The sequence below is a fragment of the Dioscorea cayenensis genome, chromosome 2 (assembly GCF_009730915.1).
Source record: "Dioscorea cayenensis subsp. rotundata cultivar TDr96_F1 chromosome 2, TDr96_F1_v2_PseudoChromosome.rev07_lg8_w22 25.fasta, whole genome shotgun sequence".
Taxonomy (NCBI): domain Eukaryota; kingdom Viridiplantae; phylum Streptophyta; class Magnoliopsida; order Dioscoreales; family Dioscoreaceae; genus Dioscorea; species Dioscorea cayenensis.
This window is the reverse complement of record NC_052472.1, coordinates 4,305,479-4,312,642: the sequence shown is the minus strand read 5'-3', so window position 1 is coordinate 4,312,642 and position 7,164 is coordinate 4,305,479. Positions and strand designations below refer to the sequence as shown.

The 7,164-nt window shown below is 32.8% G+C and overlaps 1 pseudogene; it reads left to right on the top strand.

The window, feature by feature from the left end:
- Positions 1-217: 217 nt before the first annotated feature.
- The window catches only part of LOC120271975, a 15,054-nt pseudogene continuing 8,107 nt past the window's right edge, over positions 218-7,164 (top strand).

Genomic DNA, 7,164 nt, shown 5'->3' with positions numbered 1-7,164 from the left:
CATAAGGGATAAAACCAATCGATAATAAATGGGTGTTCATGAGAAAAAGAAATGAAAATAATCAAATTATAAGGATACTAAAAGCAAGACTGCTCGCTAAGGTTTTTCTCAAATGCCTGGTATTGATTATGAAGAAACATATTCTTCTGTAATGGATGGAATTACTTTTCGATTTCTAATTACTATGACAGCAAGTAATAAATTAGATATGCAGTTGATGGATGTTGTCACAGCATATCTATATGGATTGTTTGAAAATGACATATATATGAAAATACCTGAAGGATATAGAAAAACAAACATTACAAATAGTCATCATTTATACTCTATTAAATTACAGAGATCTCTTTATGGATTAAAACAATCTAGACGGATGTGGTATAACCGTCTCATGAATATCTTATAAAAAGAAGGGTACCAAAAATGATAGTATATGTCCATGTGTGTTTATTAAAAAGTTATACTAACGGTTTTTGTTGTGATAGCAGTATATGTGGATGATTTAAATCTTGTAGGCACTCCTTCCTGAAATTGCAATCATGAAAGATCATATCTCGAGAAAAAGAATTTGAAATGAAAAGATTTGGGAAAGACCAAATTCCATAGGGTATACAAATTGAGCACTTATCCTCAGGAATATTTGTGCATCAATCAACCCTATACGAGAAAAAGGTCGTTTGAAAGAGATTCAATATGGGAGAAGGCTTATCCATTAAGTACGCCAATGGTCGTCCGGACTCTTGATGTTCAGAAAGATCCATTTCGCCCACCTAAAGAAAGAGAGATCATTCTTGATCCAGAAACTCCATATTTAAGTGCAATCGGTGCATTAATGTACCTTTGCAATAATACAAGACCAGATATAGCTTTTGCAGTAAATCTGCTAGCAAGATACAGTTCTACACCGACACAAAGACACTAGAAAGGAGTAAAAGATGCGCTATGTTATTTACGAGAAACTACAGATCTGGGCTTATTCTATCCACAAGAATCTTCATCCAACCTCATAGGCTTTGCTGATGCTGGGCATATGTCTGATCCTTACATATTTTCTTACAATGGTACAGCTATCTCATGGAATTCCACAAAACAAACTCTTACAGCTACTTCATCAAATCATGCTGAAATTCTAGCTCTCCATGAAGCAAGTCATGAATGCCAATAGTTACGATCTATGATTGGGCATATACAGTCATCATGCAAATTACCATCAGTAACAACAAATGCTACAGTAATTTATGAAGACAACAGCGCTTGTATTTCTCAAATACAAGGAGGTTATATTAAAGGTGACAGAACAAAGCATATATCACCAAAATTTTTCTACACTCATGATCTCCAGAAAGAAGGCGTTATAGAAGTTCAAAAGATTCGATCTCAAGCAGATCTATTCACAAAATCACTTCCCAAGTGCACTCACCAAAAACTTATTCACAAAATCGGGATGAGAAGACTTAAGGATGTAAGTACTTCTAATATAAGTTAAAGGCTATTTATTTGAGGGGGAGACTGTACTCTTTTTCCTTTCGCCAAGGTTTTTATCCTAATGGGTTTTTCCTAGGCAAGGTTTTTAATGAGGCAGTAACCCTTAAATATACCAAGGATAGTGTACTCTTTTTCCTTAGCTAAGTTTTTATCCCACTAGGTTTTTCCTAGCAAGGTTTTAACGAGGCATATCCTTTGGTCGCAGGCATCCAAGGGGGAGTGTTATAAATATATATTATAATGAATGCCTACTGTAGCAAATCATTGTAGCAGGAGGTGATACTGTAGCAGACACCGGTACTGTTACTATTCCACCAACCAACGTATTTTAGACCGTCTGATCAAATCAATCCTGACCGTTTGTTCAATTCTTGTAAACCTATAAGTACCCCCTCTCTCATTTGTATTTGATGAATAAGAAGAGAAGAAAAAGAGAAAGAGAAATAAAGAAGAGGTGAATTTTGAAGGGTTTTGGTAAATATTTAGTCTCTCTATTCTTATTACTCTCTTTACATTTATAATATATAGTCTTAACAATTTTTATTTATTACAATTAAGTTATAACCATAAACCTTAAAACTTTTTCATTCCAACTTCTTGATACAAATCAAACAACATAATTAACATAATGCAAATAACATAGTGTAATTTAATAAACTATTTATTAAATATAAAAATATTTAGTATTTTGAAAAATATTTTTTACCATTAAATTTAAATAAGAAATATCTTTTATTTCACAAATTTAAATTGCAAATTACCATAATTAGGATAACATTATTTTGAGATAAGAACGATAATCACCTACATAAAAAAAATAATAATAATTAAAATAGTAAAAAAAATTTAATGTGGGGTAACCCTGATCCGGGGTTACAATAACCCTGAAGCCGGAATTACACAAGGGTAACCATTATGATTTATAATTAATTAATATAATAGGATCATGGATAGTCGCACTAATCTATTCGATCGGTTAATATTAATATATTAAATATATTATTTTCAAATAGTATATATTTTTAATATAAATAAGTTTTCAATTTAAAAAGAATAATACGCAAAAGATGATGGGTTTGCAATTAATAAACTACCTATCCACTTATTATAGAGTTTTTTCACTTACTAAACCAGCTATCCTTGCATTATATTATATTTTCACTTAATATAACATGTTTGCATGTATTATATAAAGTTTTTCTTTAACATAGTACTTTTTGATATCATGTCGATCTGTAATTTTTGCTTAATATATTATGATTCTCTTTAATATTTGGTTTTTCACTTACTGTCATCTTCAATCCACAACTCCAAATTTCTCACTTTCTAAAATCCCAAGTTTGGTTATGCTATAATAAATTATACTCCAACCATAAACCTCAAATCAAAAAAGCATATTCACAAAATATTCTTTCCATATCTTTTTTTATATTATTACTATTCAATAAAAGAATATTTGAAATTAATCATTTTTAACAATAATTTCATTAAATTTTATTACAATTTAATAAATAATTAATAAAAATAAATTAAAAGAGTAGCATTTTCAACAATAACCTGAACAATAAGGAATTATGCAGGGACATTTTCAACAACCACCTATTTCAACTTTGAATCCTTTTGAAAATTATTTGACAATTTAGTGCGATGTTATTGATTCTACGTAATATTGAGTTTTTAATATAATTAGTTTTTCATTGTATTAGCTTTTATTAAGGTTATTTTTAATAAAATTTTAACTATTCTAGTTTCATAAATTTATCATAAATTAATTTTATTAATAATTTTATTATTAATTAAGTAATTAATTGCATACAATTAATATTGTAGGTATATAATAACTACTTATAATTACATTAATGAATTATTAATTTTATAATTTTAATTATAATAATTATAAAAATAAAAAAATTGATTAATAAATTAATATTTATGTGGGATCCGAAATTTGGGGTCAAATTTATGTGTGGATTGGCGCAACCCACACCCAAATTTGATTCTAAATTTGGGATTTGGGTGTGGCATTGGAAATAACCTTAGTATCTACCTTTCCCACTTAGATTTTTTTGATTATTTATTATTTTTTTTATGGTGCTAACCTTGGTATCAATGTTAATAACCCCAATGCGAGTTACTAATTAGTACACCACTTATTACAGAGTTTTTTCACTAGCTAATAAATTACTTACCAATGCTAAGGTTATTAGAATTGAAGTAATTATTTCACAATGTACTTATCTTCTAGGGCACTGAAATGAGGAAATATAGTCAAAATTGTGTACTTATCTTTTTAGGTGATTATAGTTCTCATCTCAAAATAATTATTTCACAACTAACACATACATGCCTTTGTTCCTAAAACCAGTGCCAGTGAGAGGTCTAAATGTTATTTTTGGTGGGACTCGCTTTCCAACATTCATGAAGCTTATAGGTTAAGAAAAAGGTATGCTCTGAAAAGTAAAGTTTGGAGAATCTCCTAAAAAGGTTATTCTTCATTGTTATGGCATCCAAGAAAGCTATGCTTTTACTTGAAGAAAAAGAAAAATGGAAATGGGATGGTAGTTAATTATCAAGTATCGCATCACTCCCCTAAAAATTCATCTGGGCGACATTCAAAAATCTCGGTATGATGCTGAGAAGTTTTAAGTTTAAATCTTTCTATCTTTTGTTCCTTTGAGCATTCATAATTTTTAGTTGAATCCATCAAGAAAAAGATATTAGGAAAATTTAATGTTCTAACAATAATTCTCATGGTTATTTTCATTCTCTTATCTTTTTCAAACAGATCGAGTTCATGAACGCTCAGCTGAAAATCAGATGAATCGGTTATGTGAGCTCTCGAAACAAAAACTTGGTAGAGGGCAAGAACGAGTAACACTAGTCACTTTGTGTGTTTCTTCTGAAGATACATGATTGGAGATTTTTAAACCATACTCTAATAGTGGAATCCCCTGAATTGCTTTTGTGTGAGATCAGAATGTGATGTTCATATATATATATGAGCTTTCACAACAAATCTGGTAGATGGTAAGAAGATCTTCTTCTTTTTTTTGGAAAGATTTAACTTCATTTATTTATACAACATGTGTTGTCCAATTTCTCATATACTTGAAATTGTCTCTAGATCTAGTGGTTTTATTTGGATTATCAGATGATTTCATCACTACTTATTTTTCATGAGTGCACCTTTGCTAGAAAACCAAAATTAACAAGTTCAACTGTTGAATCACTTCATTAACATAAGCTTCCTTCACAATGGAAAAACTTAACAACTGAGAAAGAAATAAATTTGAATATGTGTTAAGAGATATGTGTTTCAAGATCTTGTGAAGTCCCATTTGAAACACTGGATTTAAGGCAACTCGATATATATATATATATATAGCAAATCCATCTTATGTTTATCTTAATAATTTTTAGTTACATAGCTCCAGATTAATATGTTTTTAAGTTGTTTCTTAAATGTCATAATGATTTTCTTGTGTAAGATTTATAATGTTGAAAGGTATGTATACCTGCATTCATGTTATGTTTTAGATAATATTTCTATTTGGTAAATATTGGTGACACGGTTTCTTTGTGTTATTTCTATTCCCCTCATTTTGCCCGGTGAGCCCATTTCTCTTATATGGTAAATGTTTATTGTTGTCCCAGCTAATTTAAAGGCATGCACAAGCTCCTTAATCTATCTGATGGGGATTATGGAAGCCATCATCTCCGGGTGTTATCATGTTTTTGCCAAACATGCCGACCATTTTGCCAACAATTGAACTATATCAAAAAGTTAAAAGAAAATGAACAAACTATGGGGAGAGAGTTGGATTCCTTTGAGGGCCAAAAAGAGATCTTAGTACCAAACCTGAACACGAGGCGAAGTAAAAGCATGGAAAAGAACCGAAAGAAGAGGTAACAAATTGGTTGAAGAACTTGAGGAGATGAAAATGATGTGAGAAACTTGAAAGCTCTTTTGATGCGCATCATAGTGCTTCAAAAGATCTTGCCCTAAATTACTACTCGTTGGAAGAAGCAAGAAAAGCGATGGAGCCCTCCACGAGAGTCAAAACTCTTCAAGAGATAGGAAAGTCAGTTTCATCAAAGTGAAAGTATATTCATTGATTCACTACGAGAAACTTCATCCAGGTTTACAACAACGAGCTACATGGTAGTTCACTACGAGAAAGGAAGAAAGGAGATTTTGCAATGCATCATGAATCGAGGTGAGGAAGATTGGAATATTTGGTATGGGGTGTTGGTCAGACAACCATCATGAGGCACATTTACAATTAAATGAAGGAAGAAAGAGCCAGTTTTGCTATTGTCATGTGGGTGGATGTTTCCAGTTCTTTCAACTTGGCGAAGATACAAGAAAAAATTGCGGAAAAGTTGGGCTATGACCTCTCTTCATCCACCGATGAAACAAGTAGAGCACTGGTGTTACATGAAGCTTTTAAAAGGAGGAGGAACTTTGTAATCTTCTTAGATGATGTGTGGGAGAGTGTTTCTCTACAAGATGTGGGCATTCGAAGGCTGATGGATGTAATGGTTCCAAAATTGTGTGACTACCCGTTCATCAATGTTTGTCATAGCATGGAGAGCCAAAAGAAATTAAAGTGAAGAGTGCCCTTGCGGGTGAAGAATCTTGGGCTTTTGGTTCAAGGAGAAAGTTGGCGGTGAGGATGTTATTAGTATACTTTGAAATTGAGCCAATTACGAGGAAGGTAGCCTGCGAATGTGGAGGAGCTCTTGGCCTTGATCAGCATTGAGGTGCTTTAAGGAAAGAATATCAATTGGAAGTCCGGAGAATGCCTCGCGAGGGACTCAAGACATCAAGCGATGACCAGTTGATGGCATGGGCAAAGATGTCATTTGGAGTCTCAAATTAGGTTACAAGCAGTTCTTGGAATGACAAGATTACGTGCGTGTTTCTTATATTGCGTTCTATATCCGGAGGGCGTCTACATATTTGTTCATCACTTGATTGAGTCTTTGGATGGCGGAAGGATTGATCGATGAGGAGGGTCTGAGCTGAGAAAGGACGAGGAGGCATGCTTATCTCAAGGAACTCAAAGATGCATGCATGATGGGAAAGGTATCGAAGATTATAATGGATATGTGAGGATGCATGACGTGATCAGAGATCAGCAATTAACATCCTGAGGAACAACCTCTCTTCATGGTAAAAGTCTGGATTATGGCTGAAGGAGTCACTAAGGAGGAAGAATGGGATGAAAAATCCAGAGAGAGTCTCATTGACAATGAATAATATCAAAACATTTTCAAGGTCAACCAAATTGTCCCCACCTATCAACTTTGTTGCTACAACATAATTCTTGTTCGATCGGCTTCTCCGAAACATTCTTCAAGCATATGCACAACCTTGAGTCCTCAACCTCTTTGATCTCTTTGGAATAGAATCACTTTGGGTTAGCTTTCTGATTTGATAAAACCTTCAGCACTAATCTTGGCGAAATGCCCTTGCCTTCGATGATATACCTTCACTGGCTAAACTTCAGAAACTAAGAAAATTAACCCTCTCAGGGCTCTCATCCCTAAAAGAACTACCATATGGGCTTGAAAACTTAGTAAAACTTAGACATCTGGATATTTCTAGAGGAGGGTGGGAAGTTTTCCATCCGGAGCACTTTTTAGTCTTGTCTTGAAAATCTCTTTTCATGGATA